We start from the raw sequence: 25,494 nt of genomic DNA, 5'->3' as shown, positions 1-25,494 counted from the left end.
CGTGACCAGCAATTTTTGGCATGGTTTTTGTGTCTTCCACTATGAAGACTGAAGCAAAATAATTGTTTAAGGTCTCAGCCATTTCCACATTTCCCATTATTAAATCCCCCTTTTCATCTTCTAAGGGACCAACATTTACTTTAGTTACTCTTTTCCGTTTTATATATCGGTAAAAGCTTTTACTATCTGTTTTTATGTTTTGCGCAAGTTTACTTTCGTAATCTATCTTTCCTTTATTGCTTTCTTAGTCATTCTTTGCTGTCGTTTAAAATGTTCCCAATCTTCAAGTTTCCCACTAACCTTGGCCACCTTATACGCATTGGTTTTTAATTTGATACTCTCCTTTATTTCCTTGGTTATCCACGGCTGGTTATCCCTTCTCTTACCGCCCTTCTTTTTCAATGGAATATATTTTTGTTGAGCACTATGAAAGAGCTCCTTAAAAGTCCTCCACTGTTTAGTCTGTGTTTCCAATCTACTTTAGCCAACTCTGCCCTCATCCCACTGTAGTCTCCTTTGTTTAAGCATAGTACGCTCGTTTGAGACACTACTTCCTCACCCTCAATCTGTATTACAAATTCAACCATACTGTGATCATTCATTCCGAGAGGATCTTTTACTAGGAGATCGTTTATTATTCCTGTCTCATTACACAGGACCAGATCCAAGATAGCTTGCTCCCTTGTAGGTTCTGTAACATACTGTTCTAAGAAACAATCCCGTATGCATTCTATGAATTCCTCCTCCAGGCTACCCCGTGTGATTTGATTTGACCAATCGATATGTAGGTTAAAATCCCCCATGATTACTGCCGTTCCTTTTTCACATTCCTCCATTATTCCCTTGATTATTGCCCACCCCACCGTGAAGTTATTATTTGGGGGCCTATAAACTACGCCCACCAATGACTTTTTTCCCTTACTATCTCTAATCTCCATCCACAATGATTCAACATTTTGTTCATTAGAGCCAATATCGTCTCTCACAACTGCCCTGAAGGTAGGGCAACTAAAGTTAAGAGCTCCCTGGATGACGAAACAGATAGAGAATACGATGAAGCAGAAAAAGAGCATGTCTGACAGATGTTAGGTTGTAAATACATCTGAGAATCGGCCCATATATAGAAAGGTCAGAGGAGAAGTGAAAAAAAATAAGAGGGGCAAAGAGAGGGTATGAGAATAGAATGGCAGCCAACATAAAAGGTAATCCAAAAGTCTTCTATAGGCATATATATAGTAAACGGGTTGGAAGAGGAGGGGTAGAGCTGATTGGAGACCGAAAAGCAGACTTATGCATGGAAGCAGAGGGTATGACTGAGATACTAAATCAATACTTTGCATCTGTCTTCACCAAAGAAGAGGATACTGCCATAAACATAGTGAAGGAGGAGGTAGTGAAGACACTTGATAGGATAAAAATTGATAAAGAAGACGTATTAAAGTAGATAAATCACCAGGAGCGAATGGGTGCATCCTAGGATGCTGAGGGAATTGAGGGCGGAAATCGCGGAGGTAATAGCCATAACATTCCAATCCTCCATCGATACAGGGGTGGTGCTAGAGGACTGGAAAATTGAAAATGTTACACCATTGTTCAAAAAAGGGAGTAAAGATAAACCAAGCAACAATGGGCCAGTCAGTTTAACCTCGGTAGTGGGGAAGCTTATAGAAATAGTAATCAGCACAAAATTAACATTCACTGGGATAGGTGTGGATTAGTTAAGGAAAGCCAGCATGGATTTGTTAAAGGCAAATCGTGATTAACCAACTTGATCAAGTTTTATGATGAGGTAACAGAGAGGATTGATGAGGGTAATGCGGTTGAGGTAGTGTACATGGATTTCCAAAAGGCATTCAACAAAGTGCGACATAATTGGGTTGCCAACAAAATTGAAGCCCATAGAATAAAAGGGGACAGTGGCAGCCTGGATATTAAATTGGCTAAGAGACAGGAAACAGAGCAGTGGTGAACAGTTGTTTTTTGAACTGGAGGAAGACATACAGTGGTGTTCCCCAGGGGTCAGTTCTAGAACCACTGCTTTTCTTGATATATATTAATGATTTAGACCTGGGTGTACAGGGCACAATTTCAAAATTTGCAGATGACACAAAACTTGGAAGTATAGTGAACAGTGAGAAGAGGAGTGATAGACTTCAGGAAGACATAAACAGGCTGGTGAAATGGGCGGGCACGTGGCAGATGAAGTTTAACACAGAAAAATGTGAAGTGATACATTTTGGTAGAAAGAATGAGGAGAGGACATGTAAAATAAATGGTACAATCCTAAAGGGGGTGCACGAACAGAGTGACCTGGGGGTATGTGTGCATAAATCATTGAAGGTGACAGAGCAGGTTGCAAAAGCAGTTAAAAAGGCTTATGGGATCATGGGCTTCATAAATAGAGGTATAGAGTACAAAAGTGTGGAAATTATGATGAACCTGTATAAAACACTGGTTCGGCCCCAACTGGAGTATTGTGTTTAATTCTGGGCACCAAACTTTAAGAAGGATGTGAAGGCCTTAGAGAAGGTGCAGAAAAGATTTTAAGGAAAAAAGACTTGCATTTATATAGTGCCCTTCACAATCACTGAATATCTCAAAGCGCTTTACAGCCAATGAAGTATTTTTGGAGTGTAGTCACTATTGTAAACGAGAATGATTCCAGGAATGAAGGACTTCAGTTACATGGATAGACTGGAGAAGCTGGGGTTGTTCTCCATTGAGCAGAGAAGATTGAGAGGAGATTTGATAGAGGTGTTCAAATTCATGACGGGTCTGGACAGGGTAGATAAGAGAGAAACTTCCCATTGGCAGAAGGGTCGAGAATCAGAGGACACAGATTTAAGTTGATTGGCAAAAGAACCAAAGGCAACTTCAGAAAAATCTTTTCTAGGTAACGAGTGATTAAGATCTGGAATGCACTGCCTGAAAGGGTGGTGGAATTGGATAAGTATCCGAAGGAAAAGAATTTGCATGGCTACAGGGAAAGGGTTACAGGGAGTGGGACCAGCTGAGAGTCAGTCAATTTCCTAACCAGGTCAATAATTTGCCCTCAATTCCGTGGGCTTTCATCTTGGTTAACAAGTCCGTATAAATAACATCGATAGACATTCCCCTGTCCACTACTTTAGTCACCTCCTCAAAAAATTCAATCAGGTTTGTTAGGCATGACCGACCTACCTTTCACAAATCCATGCTGGCTCTCTCCGATCAACTGAAAATGTTTGGTGTGTTCAGTCACCCGATCCTTAATTATGCTCCAGCAATTTCCCGACAACAGACATTAGGCTAACTGGTTTATAATTCCCTGGTTTCTCTCTCTTGCCATTCAGGTGTTCGTTAATCCCGCAGGGGGAGTCTTTGAGGCGGCCGACCAGTTCATTTTTGACGGTGAAGCCGACTCCATGAAGACGGCGTTCTTCCTCTGGTTTTCCTTTCCAGAAAAAGGTATAATCTCCACCATGTTCCTTGAGCTGGTCTTCCCCTGTCCGCCGGGTCTCGCTTAGGGCGGCGATGTCGACGTCAAAGTGTCTAAGTTCCCGGGCAACTATGACAGTGCGGCGTTCCGGACTGTCGCTGTTGGAGTTATCCATTAGGGTCCTGACGTTCCAGGCCCCGAACTTCATATTAAATGAGTGGAAGATGCCTGTGCGTGAGTTCTTTTAATGTGGGGTGGTTGTTGTACACCGACCACCACATGGGCTTAGCTGAGCAAGGTCTTGGTCCAGTGGCAAGGGGATCCGAGACGACTGGAGACCAGGCACTGCTATGTGAGCCTAGTTGCCTACAGCGAGATGTTGGCCGCAAGCTCAGCACTGAGTAGCGCACTTGATGGTAGGTGGCCTGCTGCTTGTTGGGGGCAGACGTTGAGGGGGTCAGCGGTCCCCTGGAGTTCAGTGCAGAAGGTCAGGGTGGTCACAGCCATGGTGTTCACCACGTGCTGGGGAAGAAGAGGCCAGGTCATCAGTGGGGAAGGAGAGGCCCAGTCGTCATTGAAGGGGAAGAAAGCCCGATCACCGTTGAGGAGTTGAGGTCCAGCCGTCGTTGAGGGACGAGAAGAGGCCAGCCGTTGTCGCTGAAGAGCGGCCCAGTCGTCGTCGCTAGAGGAGGCCCGATCGCCGCTGGAGGAGGCCCGGTCGTCGTTGGAGGCTCACCGGGCGTTGTCGATGATCGGGTGGGGCAGCTGAGTCGACGTTGAACGAGCAGACCTTCAGAGATGGTGGCTGAAGGAGGGAAGAGGTCCAGGTCCAGTTCACTGCTGCAGCAGGAGGCTCTTAAAATAGCGGAGAGACATGCGCAATTTTCCAATCTAAAGGAACGGTTCCTGAATCCGGAAGGAAGCGTATCTCCACACATCCCCTCCCAGGGAATACATTGGATTGTGACGGTTTGTACCAGTTGAAAGGTGTACAATGTTAAATTTGCTATTCCAGTTTCTAATTTTATAATTTAAGCATCAGCTGCTAAGTACTTGTCACAGCCACCTTTAACTAGCTTGAGGGAAAGTAATGACATTTAAGCTTTTCCTAATGTAAAAGCCATGGGAGGGTGCTTTTGCGATGTGACCAATTTTTGAAAAGGACTCGTGATAGCGAAACCCCATTTTTAATTTAATAATGTACACATGTTATTTGCAACATGCATCACCTGTATCATTCAGAGCGCGCTCCGCATTTAAACAGAACGGAAGTGACGTGCGCCGATCGTCCAATTCATAAATCAAAACCCGTGATAATTAAACACACAAAAATATTGAAGTGCCTTTTTAATGAATATTATTTTACATCAGCATTATATTTTTAGGGCTGTGGTTCGTTATTTTCCTGATTGCTATTTTTCCGGATTAATCGGATTGGTCGGGTCGGTGTGACGCCATTGGCCCGTCCCGACGGAGGTATAAAAGGCGGTGATCGCGGCGCGCTCAGTCTTTCTGATGATCGCGTTGTTGGGTGGTTGTTATCTTGATTGTATAGCCAGCCCTCGTCATGCTCACGGTAATTCGATAGAAACATTGCTTTCGAAATATATTTTATCGAGTAATTCAAACTGAAAGTATATTTTTTTTAAAGACGGTTGGAGTGGCACGGTCCGGCGGCCGGACCCGCGTGATGTTTGTGAGGCAGAGGGTATGACTGAAGTACTAAATTAGTACTTTCCATCCGCCTTCACCAAGGAAGAGGCTCACTGCGCCCCGGATCGGCGGCTGGCTTGTCTGATCGTGTTATTCATCAAACCGATATTTCCATTTGGTTTATTGCGGCGTCCATTTTCCCTGCGCGTGTTAACCACACGGTAAAATGGCGGCCGGGGCGTGGCTTTACAAAAGGCGCGGGGTCGGTGGCTCCCCACTGAACCGTTCTGCCGCCAGCTGTCGGCCCAATGACTGAGCGTTGGCACCGGATGGGCGGCCCTGCACCACGTTCAGTCCCGGCCGCGAGTCCGCGTGTGGCCGGTGCTCCGTCAATGCCGCCGCTTACAGTTACTGCTGCATAGCAGTGTTTTAATAGTCATACAAATGTACCCCGTCCTAAACTTGGTTTTAGAAATGGCAGTTTAAAATCGCATTTTAATTCACATGTAGAACTATTGAAGTTTTGGATTAATTTTAGAGATGCTAAACTATATGGCCTTTATCTGAAGTTACATTTACTTGCAGTACATTGTAAACGGTCAGTGCACGATTGTGTTGTAGATTCTAATCCAAAATAACAATTAAATTGTTAAAGCTTAAAATTTGATTATTAATTTGGATGAAAGACGAGCCTAACACATGCAGTAAAAAATGTCGTTTTTATAATAAAATGTCAAATTATTTAATTACATTTAAACCACATTCTTATTTATATTTTGTATTTTTTGTTTATTGATCAGCTTGATGTGTGGCTGGGACTAGCGGCATCTTTGATGCTTTGACCTGGTCTAGCCGCCCTAGCGGTTTCTTTTGATTTGAGAGTTGCCCATAATCAAAATCAAAACTTCCTGTTCAACTCTTATGTTCGTTTCTGTCTGGACTCTCTGGAGTTTGGAAATTGGAAGACTCAGTTCGTGTCTGTCTGGAGTTTGGATCACTCAGACGAATAAAGTTTGTACCCCCCCCCCCCCCCATGGACAAATTCATCATAAGAAAATGTAAAAATGAGCAAGGAGATATCAATGGCAGTGCCACTACAAGTGGTGCTAGTAGGCCTACAACCAATGCCAGTACAAGCGGTGCTGAACCAAATCCTAAAAAATCCAAAATTCAGCATCAAAGTATGGAGGATTATTTGAGGTTTGGTTTTTCATGGACAGGAGAAGAAGAATGCCCCATCCACTGTTGTGTGCAGTGAAAAACTGTCAGGCTGTGCAATGGTCCCCAGTAAATTGAAATGTAATTTTACTACGAAGCATGCATATCTTGCAACAAAAGATCAGAGTTATTTTAGGAGATTGATGGCAACGCTATCAAAACAAATGAAGAAATATTTTGGGGAAAAAATGTTAAGGTGTCCGATAAGGTTCAAATTGCTTCTTATGAAGTTGCTGAATTAATAGCGCAGAAAATGAATCCTCATACTATGGCCGAGTCACTTATTTTGCCTGCATGTTGTAAAATTGTCAAAATAATGCTTGGTGATGAATCGGAACGAGAAATTGCAAAAATTCCGCTGTATGACGAGAAGGATAACTCATCTAACGTTGAAGAAAATGTAGCCGAGAAACTTACAAACTCGAATTTTGCTTTGCAAATCGCCGAGTCCTCCAACATTAGTGGTAAAGCACAATTGTTAGCATTTGTACACTTCATTCATGAAAATGAGATAGTGAATTATATAAAATCAAGACCTTTAAAAACTCGCTTATTTAAACAGCTCTACAAAACTATGGATGTGCAGCACGAATGTTTACTTTTGCATACTGAGGTAAGATGACTTTCAAGGTGAAAAGTCTTGTGTCGTGTATTTGAACTTGAAGAAGAATTCAGTATTTTTTGAAAGAGAAGGAAATGATACCTTTTGCAAAAACCTTGAGTGAAATATGGTGTGCTAGGTTAGCATATTTGGCAGGTATATTTAATTGCCTTAACAGCGTTAATACCAGTATGCAAGGGTGAAATGAAAACATTCTCTCCTACAAACAAGCTATTAGCTTTTCAGAAAAAAAATTCTATCTGGAAAAAGAGCATCATAAAAAAATCTTGAAATGTTCCCTTTGATACCAAATCACAGTATTAAAAAGGTTTGCTCCTATTGTGATCGAGCATTTGGTATCACTGGAAGACATCAAAAAATATTTTCCATCTTTTGGATGTAGAGAAGTATGATTGGGTAAGAAATCCATTTTCTCCAATTAGTATGTCAGATTTTGATTTTACATTGCAAGAAGAATTGACTTTTATTTCTAGAGACTGCGGTCTTAAAATGAAACATTCAGATGTCTCGATGGTTTTTGGATTTCTATTAAAGAAGAATATCCTGCAATATCAAAAAAAAGCCTTGATAATTCTGATGCAGTTTTCAACATCATATCTCTGAATTAGGATTCTCAACTCTTAGGAGTATCAAATGCAAAAAATGAGAAAAACCTAATTAATCTATAATTGTGAGGAATTATTAATTTATTTTATTCCTTTCAGAATAAAAAATGTGTACAATGTTGTATATCTTATACTGTGATTAATAAAATGTTTTTAAATTTTATGAAACTTGCTTTTTTAAAAAAAACTTCACCTATTAATCCCTTTTAAGTATGCTGCCAAAAATTCTAGTATTCGAAAGTGCTGTGAGCCACTGCTGTAGAATGACATGGATGATGAACCCAAACACAAGTAGTTGGAATTACCGTCCGATTGGAAAGTGTTGAGAAATGGTTTTCTGATCATGTCTGGTGGCCTTTTTGGTGTAAATACTGAAATGAGTGTCTGTTCTAATTTTTGTTTCCTCTTCAAAGCAGGCAGGAGTCTTCACATTTGAGGAATAGGAACTGGATAGATTCTGAGCACATTGCTCTAGCAGGTCAGACTGAGCCCTTTGTTCATAAACAACATACTGCATGCTGAGCTTTTTTTTAAAAAAGGCTCCATATTTAATCTGAAGTGAGCAGTCTAGTTTTATACATTTGGTCAGCAGTGGGGAATTTTTATTATTGTAAAGCAATTGGCTCTTGGTATGAGAAGGAAGCTTTCCTCTTTCTACCTTTTAGTGTCAAGATGAGTATCTGAAGTTTCACCAAAATGTTGGAAATCTCAACGTGTCGGGCAGCATTTGTGGAGAGAAACAGCTAATGTTTCGGGTCGATGACTCTTCATCAACTGGCAAATGTTTGAAATGATGGATGGTGCAATTCAAGGAGGCTTTGAAGGTTTCCTTGAAGTGATTCCTCTGCCCACATGGGCACATAATATTTGTATAATGCAAGATACTGTACCAATGAGATATTTGAGTTGTGTGCTGACTCTGTACCCATATTCTTGCCTAGTTATGATGTGGAATACACTGGAGGTGCGTTCAATGGGTAATTAGATAAGTACCAGAAGGAAAAAATTGCAGAGCTGTGGGGAGTGAGACTAGGTGAAGTGCTCTTAGAGTGCTGGCATGGGCCAAATGGATGCCTTTCTGTCCTGTAACCATTCTGATTCTAGTTTTATGCAAATACTTAGCAGTGGGGAATTTTAGTACAGTAAGCTCTCGTTTACCCAGATTGTTTGGGGTTTTGGCACCTCTGGGTAAACGAATTTTCTGATGGGGCAAATTTACTAACTGCAACAATGGAACAGAGAGTTTAATTGAACTGTTGCTGTGTGTTCAGTTATTATTTGTCTGTAACTCTTCCTCCATCCATTGGGTATCTGTTCCACCCCTTCAGGTTTCTGGGTCCTGATGGCCGATCCCAAACTGTCTGACTGGATTCTGTCGTCCATTTTGAGATTTGTATTGGACTTTCTTCATTTGCCAATTATTGTACATCCCAACGCCAACTATCCCGTTCATCTCACCCACCAGCACACTCCTGCCCTGTGTTCACAGCACGCCACTTCACACACTGACGGGACATGACAAAGAATCATGAGCTCCTCACTCCACAGAAATCAGTCAACTTCACCCAGCCCCTCTTCAGTGGAATTCCCCGTGTGGCCCCTTAACCAAGCGATCAGTTGGAATTCATTTCTCCTGAAAATTGTTCACTTTGTCTTCCCACGGTCAATACAATTGGCCGCAGTCTGCTGGTGCTGAACATGTATCTATACAGAGACACACACGAAACGCAACTCCACATTCACGCTAACTGATTTTGTCCCGAATCTCTCAATATTTTAAATTCCGTTATGGCGGGTTTTCCGTTGCATTCGTATCCGGGTAAACGAGAGTTTACTGTATTGTAATGGCATTGGTTCTCTGAGAAGGACCTTTCACCACCTACCTTTTTAGAACAGAAACATTGGAGCCTTAGCCAGCCAGTTTAGCACACAATCCAGATGGTCACTTCTGTAGGCAATCTCATCCAGCTCTATGATCCTTATAGGATAGCTGCGCTTAATCGCTCCACCATTGGTGGCCATGCCTTCTGCTGCCAAGATCCTAAGCTCTGAAATTCCTTCCCTAATCCTCTCCTAAAGTGCTTTTTTGTGCAGTGAGATAATTAAAGGTGCTTTATCAATGCAAATTTTCTCTCTTCTGCCGTGGTTTTAGTTTGATAGTTTTTTGAACATTAAAAACTTTATTACTGTACCCTATTTGAATGATGAAAATAAATAGGAAGTGCCGTCGGATTCGAGAACTGATGATCCTGTTTTAATTCTGATTTAATTAAGCATTGAAACTTAAGATGAGGTTGAGTTGAGAAATTACTGATTATTGCTCTCTTCTTTTTCAGCAATTGATACAGGAACCATCTCTGATGGGATGTTTGAATTGGTGAGTTTATTCAAATGCCATCAACATAGACTAATATCAAATATACTTGGCATCTTTTACTCAACAAGTTGGCCATGGTTATTTATCCTTTTCACTGAAATGACACTTAGCTACTGTTAACGCCCCAATGAAGTTGTGGCTTTAAGTTTGAGCAGATCTGAGTAGTATGTTATCTGCTGGTGACCTTTGGATAAGATACTGTTTGGATACAAAAGATCCTATTGCAATATTTGAAGATGTCTAGGGCTCTCCCAGTGTCAAAGCCAACTTTCAAAAACTAAACCTGGATCCTGTATCATTGGCTATCAAATTGCAGGCTTGTTTGTAGATTTTCCCCCACACTTTTGTCACAATCGCATGACAGGCAGCTTACATTCTCATGTGCCTAACTAATTATGCATTATTGGAACTTGGGAATATTCCATGATACTGCCAAGTATCAGACACAAACTGCAACCAAATTGGGAATTTAGAATGCCTGGAGCTTTTCACAAATGTTTAGAAAGATCAATGGCATGGCCTTTGTGATGGTAATCTGTTGCAATTTGCAAACTTGATACCAATATTGTGCTGTGTAATGACATGGATGATGAACCCAAACACAAGTAGTTGGAATTACCGTCCGATTGGAAAGTGTTGAGAAATGGTTTTCTGATCATGTCTGGTGGCCTTTTTGATGTAAATACTGAAATGAGTGTCTATTCTAATTTTGCTTTCTCTTTCAAAGCAGGCAGGAGTCTTCACATCTGAGCAATGGGAACTGGATAGATTCTGAGCACATTGCTCCAGCAGGTCAGACTGAGCCCTTTGTTCATAAACAACATACTGCAGCATGAGCTTTTTTAAAGGGTCAATATTTATTGTTGAGGCACTAAAATCTGAAGTGAACAGTTTTGTGTTATACACTTGCTCAGCAGTGGGGATTTTTTATTATTGTAAAGCATTTGGCTCTCTGAGAATGAAGCTTTCCTCTTCTACCTTTAGTAAAATGCTGCAAATCTCAGCATGTTGGGCTGCATCTGGAGGGAGAGAGTGGTCATGATTCAGGTCAATGACCCTTTGTCAGAACTGGTGAATGTTTGAAATGAATGGATTCTTAAGGAGCACTGGAAGGGGAGGGAAGAACAAAAGGGAAGATCTGATAGGGTGGAAGACTGGAGAGATTTGAGACATAAAGGGATGATTGGCCAACTGAGATGGTAATGGCAGTTGAGACAAATTAGTTTAGATAGAGTGGCAGGATCGTTACCAGCTGCCATGGGAAACAGAAAAAAATACATGAGGGCAAAATATGTACAGAGATTAAGGTCTGAAATTGTTGAACTTGATGAGTACAGAAGGCTGTAAAGTGCCTAAATGAAAGATGAGATGCTGTTCCTGGAGCTTCATTGGAATAGTGCAGGATTCTGAGGACGGCGAGGTCAGAGTGGGGGTGACTGGAAGCTTGTGGTCACGCTTATGGACTGAATGAAGGTGTTCTGTAAAGTGCTCATCCAATCTGTTTCCTCTCCCCAATGTAGAGGAGACCCCATCGTGAGCAGCGAATACAGTATAGTCCCCCTTTCACTGCTCCTTAAGAATCCATTCATTTCAAACATTTGCCAATTCTGACGATGGGTCATTGACCTGGAATGTTTACTGTTTCTCTCCACAGATGCTGCCTGACCTGCTGAGATTTCCAACACTATTTTAGATTCCAGCAATCCAACTGCAGTATTTTTCTTTTGTATCTGAAGTTTTGTGTGCTGAGAATAATTTTCAAAAGCTGTGCAAGATTGTGCTGTGTAATGACATGGATGATGAACCCAAACACAAGTAGTTGGAATTACCGTCCGATTGGAAAGTGTTGAGAATTGGTTTTCTGATCGTGTCTGGTGGCCTTTTTGATGTAAATACTGAAATCTGATAGTGTCTATTCTAATTTTGTTTTCTCTTTCAAAGCAGGCAGGAGTCTTCACATCTGAGGAATGGGAACTGGATAGATTCTGAGCACATTGCTCTAGCAGGTCAGACTGAGCCCTTTGTTCATAAACAACATACTACACCATGAGCTTTTTTAAAGGGTCAATATTTAATCTGAAGTTGGCAGTCTAGTTTTGTATACGTGCTCAGCATTGGGGAATTTTTATTGTAAAGCAGTTGCTTCTCTGAGAAGGAAGCTTTTCCTCCTCTACCTTTTAGTGTCAAGCTGAGTATCTGAAGTATCAACAAAGTGCTGGAAATCTCAGCGTGTCAGGCAGCATCTGCGGAGAGAAACGGCTAATGTTTTGGGTCTATCACCCATTGTCAACTGGTGAATATTTGAATTGAGTGGTGATCTTAAAGGAGGCTTTGGCGATGTCCTTGGAAGTGTTTCCTCTGCCCACCTGGGCATATAATGCTCAAGCACATTTTTTCACACAATACAAAATAGCACTCCACGAGCTTGTTGAGGTCAATATTTACTATTAAGGCACTGATAATTGGAAATTTGAGTTGTGCTGACTGAACCCATATCCTTGCCTAGTTATGATCTGGAATACACTATGGTGGAGGCACATTCAATCATGGCTTTCAATGGGTAATTGGATAAGTACCAGCAGGAAAAAAATTGCAGGGCTGTGGGGAGTGGGACTAGGTGAAGTGCTCTTGCAGAGTGCTGGCACAGGCCAAATGGCCTCCTTTTCCTGTAACCATTCTATGATTCTAGTTTTATGCAAATACTTAGCAGGGGGAATTTTAGTATTGTGAAGGCATTGGTTCTTTGATAAGGATCCTTCCCGTTCTACCTTTTTAGAATAGAAGTGTTGGAGCCTTGGCCAGACAGTTTAGCGCACAATCCAGGTGGCCACTTCTGTAGGCAATCTCATCCAGCTCCGTGACCCTCAAAGATATCTCTGCTTAATTGCTCCACCATTGGTGGCCATGCCTTCTGCTGCCAAGGCACTAAGCTGAACATTAAAAACTTTATTATTGTACCCTATTTGAATGATGAAAATAAATAGGAAGTGCTGTCGGATTCGAGAACTGATGATCCTGTTTTAATTCTAATTTAATTAAGCATTGAAACTTAAGATGAGGTTGAGTTGAGAAATTACTGATTATTGCTCTATATTCTTTTTCAGCAATTGATACAGGAACCATCTCTGATGGGATGTTTGAATTGGTGAGTTTAATCAAATGCCATCAACATAGACTAATATCAAATATACTTGGCATCTTTTACTCAACAAGTTGGCCATGGTTATTTATCCTTTTCACCGAAATGGCACTTGGCTACTGTTAACGCCCCAATGAAGTTGTGGCTTTAAGTTTGAGCAGATCTGAGTAGTATGTTATCTGCTGGTGACCTTTGGATAAGATACTGTTTGGATACAAAAGATCCTATATTTGAAGATGTCTAGGGCTCCCAGTGTCAAAGCCAACTTTCAAAAACTAAACCTGGATCCTGTATCATTGGCTATCAAATTGCAGGCTTGTTTGTAGATTTTCCCCCACACTTTTGTCACAATCGCATGACGGGCAGCTTACATTCTCATGTGCCTAACTAATTATGCACTATTGGAACTTAGGAATATTCCATGATACTGCTAAGTATCAGACACAAACTGCAACCAAATTTGGAATTTAGAATGCCTGGAGCTTTTCACAAATGTTTAGAAAGATCAATGGCATGGCCTTTGTGATGGTAATCTGTCTCAATTTGCAAACTGACACCTATATTGTGCTGTGTAATGACATGGATGATGAACCCAAACACAAGTAGTTGGAATTACCGTCCGATTGGAAAGTGTTGAGAAATGGTTTTCTGATCATGTCTGGTGGCCTTTTTGGTTTTAAACACTGAAATGAGTGTCTGTTCTAATTTTTGTTTTTTCTTCAAAACAGGCAGGACTTTTCACATCTGAGGAATGGGAACTGGATAGATTCTGAGCACATTGCTCTAGCAGGTCAGACTGAGCCCTTTGTTCATAAACAACATACTGCATGTTGAGCTTTTTTTAAAGGGTCAATATTGTTGCACTAAAATATAAAGTGAACAGTTTTGTTTTATACAGATGCTCAGCCTTTAGTGTCGAGCTGAGTATCTGAAGTTTCATGAGTGCAGGAAATCTCAGCAGGTCAGGCAGCAACTGGAGAGAAACGGGTACCGTTTCAGGTCAATGACCCTTCGTCAGAACTGGCGAATGTTTGAAATTAATGGATTCTTGAACACAAAAGGCGGAGAAGAGGAAAGAACAAAAGGGAAGGTCTGATGGGGTGGAAGTGACAAAGATTAGTTTAGATAGTGTGACTGGCTGGATAGTTACCAGCTCCTATGGAAAACAAAGGGGAAACATGCATCAGGGCAAAATATGGGCAGAGATTAGAAACATAGGAAATAGGTTCAGGAGAAGGCCATTCAGCCCTTTGAGCCTGCACCACCATTCAATGTGATTATGGCTGATCATTTTTGCAACTTTAGTACCCCATTCCTGCTTTCTCTCCATATCCCTTTAGCAGTAAGGGCCACATCAAACTCCCTTTGAATATATCTAACGAACTGGCCTCAGCAATTTTCTGCGGTGGAGAATTCCACAGGTTCACAATTCTGAGTGAAGAAGTTTCTCCTCATCTTGGTCCTAAATGGCTTGCCCCTTTATCCTTAGACTGTGACCCCTGGTTCTGGACTTCCCCAACATCGGGAACATTGTTCCTGCATCTAACCTGTCCAATCCCATCAGAATTTTATGTTTCTGTGAGATCCCCTCTCATTCATCTAAATTCTAGTAAATATAAGCCCAGTTGATCCAGTCCCTCCCGGGAATCAGTCAGGTGAACCTTCGCTGCACTCCCTCAATAGCAAGAATGTCCTTCCTCAGATTAGGAGACCAAAACTGTACACAATATTCAAGGTGTGGCCTCAGCAAGGCCCTGTACAACTGCAGTGAGACCTCCCTGCTCCTATACTCAAATCCTTTTGCTATGAAGGCCAACATGCATGCCATTTGCCTTCACAGCCTGCTGTACCTGCATGCCAACTTTCAATGACTGATGTACCATGACACCCAGGTCTTGTTGCACCTTCTTTTCCTAATTTGTCACCATTCAGATAATCTTCCTTCCTGTTTTTGCCACCAAAGTGGATAACCTCACATTTATCTACATTATACTGTATCTGCCATGCATTTGCCCACTCACCTAACTTGTCCAAGTCACTGCAGCCTCTTAGCTGGGTGGCAGTGTGAATGCTTAGTGTCCTCTGCAAACTTGGAGATATTACATTCAATTCCTTTGTCTAAAATCATTAATGCAAGGTCTCAGCACTGAAACTTGCAGTACCCCACTAGTCACTGCCTATCATTCTGAAAAGGACCTGTTTATTCCTACTCTTTGCTTCCTACTGCCAACCAGTTCTCTATCCATCAATACATTACTCTCAATACCATGTGTTTTAATTTTGCACACTAATCTCTTGTGTGGAACCTTGTCAGAAGCCTTTTGAAATCCAGATATACCACATCCACATGTTCTCCCTTGCCCACTCTACTAGTTACATCCTCAAAAAATTTTAGATTTGTCAAGCATGATTTCCCGTTCATAAATCCATGTTGACTTGGACTGATCCTGTCACTGCTTTCCAACTGCATTGCTATTACATCTTTAATAATTGATTCCAATGTTTTCCAGGCTAACTGGCCTATAATTCCCTGTTTTCTCTCTTTTTTTTAAAAGTGGGTTACATTAGCTACCCTCCAATCCATAGGAACTGATCCAGTCTATAGAATGCTAGAAAATGACCACCAATGCATCCACTATAAAGGCCACTTCCTTAAGTACCCTGGGATGCAGACTATCAGGCCCTGGGGATTTATCAGCCTTCAGGTCCTTCAATTTCCCTAACACAATTTCCTGACGGATTTCCTTCAGTTCCTCATCACTAGACCCTCGGTCCCCTAGTATTTCCGGAAGATTGTGTCTTCCTTAGTGAAGACAGAACCAAAGTATTTGTTCAGTTGGTCTGCCATTTTTGTTCCCCCATTATAAATTTATCTGATTCTGACTGCAAGGGATCTACATTTGTCTTAACAGATTTTTTTCTCTTCGCATATCTATAGAAGCTTTTGCAGTCAGTTTTTGTGTTCCCTGCAAGCTTACACTCATACACTCTTTTTTTCCCTCCTAATTAAACCCTTTGTCCTCCTCTGCTGAATTCTAAATTTCTCCCAGTCCTCAGGTTTGCTGCTTTTTCTGGCCAATTTATATGCCTCTTCCTTGGATTTAACACACACTTTCCCTTGCTAGCCATGGTTAAGCCAACTTCCCTGTTTTATTTTTACGCCAGACAGGGATGCACAATGGTTGAAGATCTGAAATTGTTGAGTCCAGAAGGCTGTAAAGTGCCTAAAATGAAAGACAAGGTGCTGCTCCTCGAGCTTGCGTTGAGCTTCATTGGAACAGTGCAGGAGCCTTGAGGACAGAAGTCTTGAGTGGGGGGGCAAACGGAAGCTGAACGGAGGTGTTCCACAAAGCATTTGGTCTCCCCAGTGTAGAGGACCACATTGTGAGCAGCGAATACAGTATAGTTCCCCTGCTCCTTAATCCATTCATTTCAAACGTTCACCAGTTGTGACGAAGTGTTATCGACCTGAAACGTTAAAGTTTCTCTCCACAGATGCTGTCTGACCTGATGAGATTTCCAGCACTTTGTTTTTATTTCTGATTCCAGCATCCACAGTATTTTGCTTTTGCATCTGAAGTGATGTGCTTACAATAATTTGCAAGATTGCTGTAGAATGACATGGATGATGAACCCAAATACAAGTAGTTGGAATTACCGTCCGATTGGAAAGTGTTGAGAAATGGTTTTCTGATCATGTCTGGCCTTTTTGGTGTAAATACTGAAATCTGATAGTGTCTGTCCTAATTTTTTTTTCTCTTTCATAGCTGGGGAGCTTTTCACTTTGTCTGTGGTGTTCTTTGGATATAAGAGCGCATTTCCATTCTTGAAGCTGGCCAAGGAATTCTACATGTGTCAACTGACTTTCAAAAACTAACTGGCTCCTCGTGTTACTGAAGGTGGGACCTTGTGTGCAAAGTAACTGTTCACTCAACATAGAAAATAGGTGCAGGACTAGGCCATTTGGCCCTTTGAGCTTGCACCACCATTCAATAAGATCATGGCTGATCAAGATCATTCACCTCACTCAGTACCCCTTTCCTGCTTTTTCTGCATACTCCTTGATCCCTTTAGCTGTAAGGGCCACACCTAACTCACTCTTGAATATATCCAATGATCAACAACCTCATGTCAGTCCAGCCATCCCAGAAATCGGTCTGGTGAACCTTCGCTGCACTCTAGCAAAATGTCCTTCCACAGATTAGGAGACCAAAACTGAACACTCTTCCAGGTGAGGCCTCACTAAGGCCCTGTACAACTGAAGTAAGACCTCCCTGCTCCTATACTCAAATCCGCTAGCTATGAAGGCCAACATACCATTTGTTGCCTTCATTGCCTGCTGTACCTGCATGCCAGCTTTCAATGACTGATGTACCATGACACCCAGGTCTCGTTGCACCTCCCCTTTTCTTAATCTGCTGCCATTCAGATAATCTGCCTTCGTGTTTTTGCCCCCAAAGTGGATAACTTCACATTTATCCACATTATACTACATCTGCCATGCACTTGCCCACTCAACCTAACCTGTCCAAGTTACCCTGCAGCCTCTTAATGTCCTCCTCACAGCTCACACCGCCACCCAGTTTAGTGTCCTCTGCAAACTTGCACTCAATTCCTTCATCCAAATCATTGATGTATATTGTAAAGAGCTGGGGTCCCAGCACTGAACCCTGCGGCACCCCACTAGTCACTGCCTGCCATTCTGAAAAGGACCCGTTTATCCCGACTCTCTGCTTCCTGTCTGCCAACCAGTTTATCCACGTCAGTACATTATCCCCAATACCATGTGCTTTAATTTTGCACACCAATCTCTTGTGTGGGACCTTGTCAAAAGCCTTTTGAAAGTCTAAATACACCACATCCACTGGTTCTCCCTTGTCCACTCCATTAGTTACATCCTCAAAATTCCAGAAGATTTGTCAAGCATGATTTCCCTTTCATAAATCTATGCTGACTTGGACTGATCCTGTCACTGCCTTTCAAATGTGCTGTTGTTTCATCCTTAATAATTGATTCCACCATTTTCCCCACTATTGATGTCAGGCTAACCGGTCTATAATTTACCTGTTTTCTCTTTTTTAAAAAAAGTGGTGTTACATTAGCTACCCTCCAGTCCATAGGAACTGATCCATAGTCGATAGAAAATGATCACCAATGCATCCACTATTTCTAGGGCCACTTCCTTAGTCTGCATCCCAGAGTACTTATCAGGCCCCGGGGATTTATTGGCCTTCAATCCCATCAATTTCCCTAACACAATTTCCTGCCTAGTAAGGATATCCTTCAGTTCCTCCTTCTCACTAGACCCTCGGCCCCCTAGTACTTCCAGAAGGTTATTTGTGTCTTCCTTTGTGAAGGCAGAAAAAGTATTTGTTCAATTGATCTGCCAATTCTTTGTTTCCCGTTATAAATTCACCTGAATCTGACTGCAAGGGACCTATGTTTGTCTTCACTAATCTTTTTCTCTTCACATTTCTATAGAAGTTTTGCAGTCAGTTTTTGTTCCCAGCAAGCTTCCCCATATATTTTATTTCCCCCCTCCTAATTAAACCCTTTGTTGTCCTCTGCTGAATTCTAAATTTCTCTGTCCTCAGGTTTGCTGCTTTTTCTCGCCAATTTATAATGCCTCTTCCTTGGTTTTAACATTGTCGCTAATTTCCCTTGTTAGCCACGGTTGAGCTGCCTTCCCCGTTTTATTTTTACTCCAGACAGGGATGTACAATTGTTGATCATCCATGTGATCTTTAAATGTTTGCCATTGCCTATCCACTGTCAACCCTTTTTAAGTATCGTTTGCCAGTCTATTCTAGCCACTTCACGCCTCATACCATCAAAGTTACCTTTAAGTTTGGGACCCTAGTCTCTGAATTGTCACTCCATCTTTTGTCTCCAATGAATTGTCTGAAATGCTTTCAGGTGTGCAATTCACATCTTGTGCACATCCCTAATTTTAATCACTTTCCCCATTGGTAGCTGCCTCAGCTCAAAGCTCTGTCATTCCCTCACTACCTCCTTTTATGACGCTCCTTAAAGCTTATTTTGACCAGGCTTTTGTGTGACTTGGAGTCCAATTTTGTTTTTGTTATATTTCATTAAATGTGCTATCTAACTGTTTTAAATTAAATATGACCTATTCTTGTTCTTCCTTGGTCAAATAGCAGTAGAAATGGTTAATCTTTAAACCAGTTGTGAACTATCTTATTTGGGGCTAGGATTAACAAATGGGACCTTGGATAATGAAACTTGCATGATTGAGATCTCATTTAATGGTGTGATTTTGAACAATATTTCTAGTTCATCTGAAAGCTGAGTGCATTTTCTAACTTCTATTGTACTCAATATTAACATTTGATCTTGTGGATGATGAAATGAAACTTAACTGGAATTACCGTCAGATTGAACAGTGTTGAGTAATGGTTCTCTGATCACAGCATTAGACTATTTTGTTAAATGCACTAAAGATGGACAGTTTTAATTACATTTCTCTCTTGCATCCTTAGATGACCTAGTTATTGCACTGGATGCTTGTCTATCTTTGGAAGATTCATTGACAGGTGAGTTTTGTGATCATTTCACATGTAGGACCAGCGTGTTAATCTGTCAAATTGGTGCTCAATTACTAGTTATCTGTGAATGATGAAAATCAAATAGGAAGTGCCGTCGGATGCGAGAACTGATGATACTCTTTGAATTCTGACTTTTAGATGGAGATGAGTGCTACTTTTGTTTTCTTCAAGTTACACTCTTAATACTTTTTTTAAACTCTCTTCCAGCAGTCTTGCAATATGGGCCATTGAATTGGTGAGTATGACATTTCTGTTTGGTTTAAAATTAGTGGGGTGGTCTTGTTTCATTGGAAAAAGCCTGAACAGACAATGTGGTTAATGAAAAGCATCAAATGGGGTTCCTGGCACATGGCATTGCAGACTTGAATACTATGTTTCATTGGCTGCTGTTCTAAACTTTGTTTTTTAATTTCTTTTACAGCGTGCTGAAGAGCTATTGAAAATATAATCAATATCTGCAAATACAAACAACTATCTTTCTATGATATTGCTTTTTGTGATGAGCAAACTTAAATCCACTGTTCTCATTCAATTGATCTAGATTTCTGCTGCTAGTGTTGACCATTTGCCTGCCTTGTGTAAGCAACACAGAATTTTAGTTGTAAAAACAGAATGCTGGAAATCTGTGGGTCAAGCAGCATTTGTGGAGAGAAAAAATGTTCCAAAGAACAGATTTGGTTAGCTGGCATTGGACTAGATTTGCAACACTTATACAAGTTTCACCTCTTACACAGAATATGTTGTGCTATTAACTTGTTTGTAATTTTTTTACACCTGTGACAATGTAACACTTGACTTGTGAACAACATAAATAAAAATGTAAGAAATTTGAATTCTTTTGTACAAATGACATTGTTGGAAATGATCGTTCTCTAATTCACTTCAAATTGATTTAGATACCCATATGGGTGTTAAATGCAACAATTAACTTACTTTACTAACTAATATGGAGGCTGCTTGTTAAAAGCAAAGTATTAAGTTTCACAGCCTCAGCAATAATCAGCTGGTGGGGGGGGGGGGAGGGGGGGTGCTGCCATTGAAGCACAATTGCTCCTGAGAATTGTCATTTCTATGGGGGTGGGCACAGCAATAGACAATCCCATCAACCTGGAAAGAATATTTGTGCTAGAGAGCAATGCAAGGAAAATTGGAACAGATGTGTAACCCTGCATGTAACATTCACCTAGTATACCTATTTAGCTCTTGATATGACCACCATATGTCCCTAAAAACAAGTCACTTGTCAAGTGGCATCTAAAGGTAAATGCAGTGTATCGGAATGCACAAAGCAACCAAAGAAATGGCATGGGGCAGAAAATATTGGTGGGAATTGATAATGAGCATCCAAACTAGTAATGTCATCTAAGGCTGCTCCTCGGTGTGGAGAACGACTTGCTTCCACACTAAAAATTACTTCTCGAGTCAAATGCGGGACCTACAGTCTTCCCAGGTGGGGTGCTTGGGTTGTCATGCACTCCTTCCACTGTTTGCATTTGGCTTCCGCTTGCTCCCGGCGAAGAGACTAGAGGTGTTCGGTGCTTTCGTGAATCCTCCAACTTTCAGCCTTCTTGGGTCAGGGATTCCCAGCTGTTGCTGGGGATGTTGAACTTTTTCAAGGAGGCTGAGGGTGGCGTCTGCCCACATGGTACACTCTTGCTGTGTTGTTCAAAATAGATTGGGAGTCTCATAATCGGGCATGAGGACAATGTGGCCTGTCCATCAGAGCTGATTGTGTGGTCAATGCTTTGTTGTTGATGTTGCCCTGAGCGAGAACACTGTTGATATACCTATCCTGCCAATGCATTTGCAGGATCCTGTGGAGGAAGCATTGGTCTTCTCCAGTGCTTTGAGCTGTCTGCTGTACATAGTCCATGTCTCTGAAGCATATAGGAGGGTGGGTATCACTACTCTAGACCATGAGCTTGGTGCTGGATTTCAGGTCCTGGTCTTCAAATGCTCTTACTCAGGCCACTGAAAGCAGTATTGGAGCTAGTCATTAATGTCTGCCCTTGTTGACAGGCTCCTGAAGTATGGGAAATGGTCCACGTTGTCCAATGTCTCGCTGTGGCTTTTGATAATCGGAGGTGCAGTGCTGTGGTGGGGGCAGGTTCGTAGAGGACCTTTGTCTTACGGGTGTTTAGTGTTTTTGCACCAATAGTGTTTCCTGAGGCCTTGTTCTTCAGTTGTTGGATGGCCTTTTCAACCTCGTGCCAGGCTGAGTCGGTGGCAGGTAGCATGCTGCAGGATGGAGTCAAGGACACTCATGTTGAAGACAGGAAGTACTCCTTCCAGCAGACACTGACCGCCTTTCTGTCCTTGATGAGTACCTCTCCGTTTTTGGCCCACTGCGGTAGGACCTTGGGTGCTTGTGCCGTAGGTGGTCTTGACTGCGCGAAAGAATCCTTGCACAGCGTGGTTGTTAGCTAGTTGCTGGATCTCCTGTGCTTTCTCCACCCACCATCTGTTTAGGTTGGGAGTTTTTTGTTGGACCTCAACCTTCAGACATCTGTGGAGCTGCTGTCTTGCTCCAGTTGTGTTGCTGTTTCCAGTCCAAGAATCCCTTGCGCTTGCGGCTTATTAGCTCCTGGATCTTTTAGTTCTTGTCGAACCGGTGTTTCCTGATCGAGTGACCGAGCGTCTCTTCACAGGTGCTAATTACAGAGGCCTTGAGGGCAGACCAGGTGCTGTGGACACTGCGTCACTGGATCACTGGGAGATGTCAGGTTGGTTGTGAGGCGCTGGCTGAATAGGGAATTCTTAATAGGGTCTTTGAGTGCTCCAGCATTGATTTTCCTGCGGCATTGTTTCTGTTGCCGCCGCTGTTTTGGGGCTACATTGATGGAGATGACAGAGAGCGGATTAGGCGATGGTCCGTCCAGCAGTCATCAGCTCCTGTCTTGGTGTGGGTGATGTGCATGGTCATTGTGGTCCCTTGCTCGGACGATGACCTAGCAGATGCCAATGCTTGGAGTGAGGGTGCTGCCATGAAGCTTATACTTGTCTCTGATGGAACAAGGTGTTATGACAAGTCCATGTTAAGCATTTTGGCAGGAGGAGGGTACTGTTGGAGTTGGTTTTGCCTACTCCTCTGTCTGCTGATCACACCTTTCCAACTCTGGTGTTAAAGTTGCTAAGGAGGATCAGCTTGTTGCAGGTTGGGACTCTGCACAGGGATTGTTCAAGGCTGGAGTAGAATTCCTCATTGGTCTCGTCTGTAGCTTCCAATGTTGGGACGTACATGCTGATGACCGTGGCGCACTAGGGTGATCCGAAGAGTCATGAGGCGTTCCGTTTATCTCACAATGGGAAGTATGAGACAGCCAGCTAGCTTTTTTTATGGCAAAGCCCCGATCCCATGGAGGCGATGTTCTTTTTCTGGTTTATCTTTCCAGAAAAAGGTATAACCACCACCTTGTTCCTTGAGCTGGCCTTCCCCTGCCCACCGGGTCTCGCATAGGGCATCGATGTGTACATCGAAATGTCCAAGTTCTCGGGCAGCGATAGCAGTACGGTGTTCCGGTCTGTTGCTGTTGGGATTGTTCATGAGTCCTGACGTTCCAGGTCCTGAACTTAATTTTAAAGGGTGAAAGATGCCTGTGCATGAGTTCTTTGCACGTGGAGTGGCCGTTGCACACCAGCTACCACATGGGCTTGACAAAGCAAGGTCTTGGTCCAGTGGCAAGGGGACCCAAGATGACTAGAGACTTTACACCAAAATTCTAAAGGGGCAAAGTGTTTTTAAAAAAAAAAAACAAGCCTGAAGGCTCTGCCTCAATACGAGGAATGTTCAGAATAAGGTGGACGAATTAACTGCGCAGATAGCAGTTAATGGGTATGATGTAATTGGCATCAAGGAGATATGGCTCTAGGCTGCCCAAGGCTGGGAACTCAACGTTCCAACATTTAGGAAGGATAGAAAATAGGTGCAGGATTAGGCCATTCGGCCCTTCGAGCCTGCACCGCCATTCAATGAGCTCATGGCTGAACATGCAACTTCAACAGACAGAAAGGAGGCAAGGTGGCACTGCTGATTAAAGAGGAAATTAGCTTGGATGATGTGGAATCAGTATGGGTGGAACTACGGAATACCAAGGGGCAGAAAATGCTAGTGGGAGTTGTGTACAGACTACCAAACAGTAGTAGTAAGGTTGGGGACAGCATCAAAAATGAAATTAGGGATGCATGTAATAAAGGTACAGCAGTTATCATGGTGACTTTAATCTCCATGTTGATTGGGCTAACCAAACTGGTGGTAATGCAGTGGAGGAGTATTTCCTGGAGTGTGTTGGGGATGGATTTCCAGACCAATATGTCGAGGAACCAACTCTGGAGCTGGCCACCCTAGACTGAGTGATGTGTAATGAGAGGCCTAATTAGCAATCTTGTGCGAGGCCCCTTGGGGTTAACATGGTAGAATTCTTTAAGATGGAGGGTGACCCAGTTAATTCAGAAACTAGGGTCCTGAACTTAAGGAAAGGTAACTGATGGTTTTAGGTGTGAATTGGCTAGAATAGACTGGTAAATGATACATAAAGGGTTGGCGGTGGATAGGCAATGGCAAACATTTAAAGATCACATGGATGAACTTCAGCAATTGTACATTCCTGTCTGGAGTAAAAAAACGGGGAAGGTGGCTAACAAGGGAAATTAAGGGTAGTGTTAAATCCAAGGAAGAGGCATATAAATTGGCCAGAAAAAGCAACAAACCTGAGGACTGAGAGAAATTTAGAATTCAGCAGAGGAGGACAAAGGGTTTAATTAAGAGGGGGGAAAATAGAGTATGAGAAGCAGCTTGCCGGGGACATAAAAACTGACTGCAAAAGCTATAGATATGTGAAGAGAAAAAGATTAGTGAAGACACACATGGGTCCCTTGCAGTCGGATTCAGGTGAATTTACAATGGGGAACAAAGAAATGGCAGACCAATTGAACAAATACTTTGGTTCTGTCTTCACGAAGGAAGACACAAATAACCACCTGGAAGTACTAGGGGACCGAGGGTCTAGTGAGAAGGAGGAACTGAAGGATATCCTTATTAGGTGGGAAATTGATGGGATTGAAGGCTGATAAATCCCCGGGTCCTGATAGTCAGCAACCCAGAGTATTTAAGGACGTGGCCCTAGAAATAGTGGATGCATTGGTGATCATTTTCCAACAGTCTTATCGACTCTGAATCAGTTCCTATGGACTGGAGGATAGCTAATGCAATACCACTTTTTAAAAAGGGAGGGAGAGAAAAAGCAGGTAATTATAGCCTAACATCAGTAGTGGGGAAAAAGTTGGAATCAGTTGTTAAGGATGAAATAGCGCATTTGGAAAGCAGTGACAGGATTGGTCCAAGTCAGCATAGATTGATGAAGGGGAAATCATGCTTGACAAATCTTCTGGAATTTTTTGAGGATGTATAGAAAATAGGTGTAGGAGTAGGCCATTCGGCCCTTCTAGCCTGCACCGCCATTCAATGAGTTTATGGCTGAACATGTAACTTCAGTATCCCATTCCTGCTTTCTCACCATACTTTCTCACCCTTGATTCCCCTAGTAGTAAGGACTCCATCGAACTCCTTTTTGAATATATTTAGTGAATTGACCTCAACAACTTTCTGTGGTAGAGAATTCCACAAGTTCACCACTCTCTGGGTGAAGAAATTCCTCCTCATCTCGGTCCTAAATGGCTTACCCCTTATCCTTAGACTGTGTCCCCTGGTTCTGGACTTCCCCAACATTGGGAACATTCTTCCTGCATCTAACCTGTCTAACCCTGTCAGAATTTTAAACGTTTCTATGAGGTCCCCTCTCATTCTTCTGAACTCCAGTGAATACAAGCCCAGTTGATCCAGTCTTTCTTGATAGGTCAGTCCCGCCATCCCGGGAATCAGTCTGGTGAACCTTCGCTG

General features: G+C 42.3%; 1 long non-coding RNA gene and 9 other non-coding genes across 16 annotated transcripts; all 10 read left to right on the top strand.

Moving 5' to 3' along the window:
* The first annotated feature begins 4,892 nt into the window (after positions 1-4,892).
* LOC139265864 (uncharacterized) lies at positions 4,893-20,431 on the top strand. Of its 7 annotated transcripts, none has more exons than XR_011593639.1 (11): positions 4,893-4,994; positions 7,933-7,994; positions 9,853-9,893; positions 10,624-10,685; positions 11,838-11,899; positions 12,998-13,038; positions 13,761-13,822; positions 16,800-16,931; positions 19,533-19,586; positions 19,806-19,833; positions 20,020-20,431. It is a non-coding gene; the product is annotated as an uncharacterized lncRNA (long non-coding RNA). The 7 variants fall into 7 exon arrangements; XR_011593642.1 differs by having other exon boundaries at positions 11,835-11,899; XR_011593641.1 differs by having other exon boundaries at positions 10,621-10,685; positions 19,809-19,833.
* On the top strand, positions 7,787-7,859 carry LOC139266493 (small nucleolar RNA SNORD65). Its single transcript, XR_011593736.1, has one exon. It is a non-coding gene; the product is annotated as a small nucleolar RNA SNORD65 (small nucleolar RNA).
* LOC139266482 (small nucleolar RNA SNORD49) lies at positions 9,714-9,782 on the top strand. The gene has a single exon (XR_011593726.1). It is a non-coding gene; the product is annotated as a small nucleolar RNA SNORD49 (small nucleolar RNA).
* LOC139266491 (small nucleolar RNA SNORD65) lies at positions 10,478-10,550 on the top strand. Its single transcript, XR_011593735.1, has one exon. It is a non-coding gene; the product is annotated as a small nucleolar RNA SNORD65 (small nucleolar RNA).
* On the top strand, positions 11,688-11,760 carry LOC139266489 (small nucleolar RNA SNORD65). Its single transcript, XR_011593733.1, has one exon. It is a non-coding gene; the product is annotated as a small nucleolar RNA SNORD65 (small nucleolar RNA).
* LOC139266483 (small nucleolar RNA SNORD49) lies at positions 12,857-12,925 on the top strand. The gene has a single exon (XR_011593727.1). It is a non-coding gene; the product is annotated as a small nucleolar RNA SNORD49 (small nucleolar RNA).
* LOC139266490 (small nucleolar RNA SNORD65) lies at positions 13,614-13,686 on the top strand. The gene has a single exon (XR_011593734.1). It is a non-coding gene; the product is annotated as a small nucleolar RNA SNORD65 (small nucleolar RNA).
* Positions 16,656-16,728, top strand: LOC139266494 (small nucleolar RNA SNORD65). The gene has a single exon (XR_011593737.1). It is a non-coding gene; the product is annotated as a small nucleolar RNA SNORD65 (small nucleolar RNA).
* Positions 19,391-19,459, top strand: LOC139266488 (small nucleolar RNA SNORD65). The gene has a single exon (XR_011593732.1). It is a non-coding gene; the product is annotated as a small nucleolar RNA SNORD65 (small nucleolar RNA).
* LOC139266481 (small nucleolar RNA SNORD49) lies at positions 19,662-19,731 on the top strand. The gene has a single exon (XR_011593725.1). It is a non-coding gene; the product is annotated as a small nucleolar RNA SNORD49 (small nucleolar RNA).
* Positions 20,432-25,494: the final 5,063 nt, after the last annotated feature.

Source organism: Pristiophorus japonicus, chromosome 6, assembly GCF_044704955.1.
Source record: "Pristiophorus japonicus isolate sPriJap1 chromosome 6, sPriJap1.hap1, whole genome shotgun sequence".
NCBI lineage: Eukaryota > Metazoa > Chordata > Chondrichthyes > Pristiophoridae > Pristiophorus > Pristiophorus japonicus.
The sequence above is the reverse complement of the archived record's forward strand: the minus strand, read 5'-3'. Positions and strand labels throughout refer to the sequence as shown.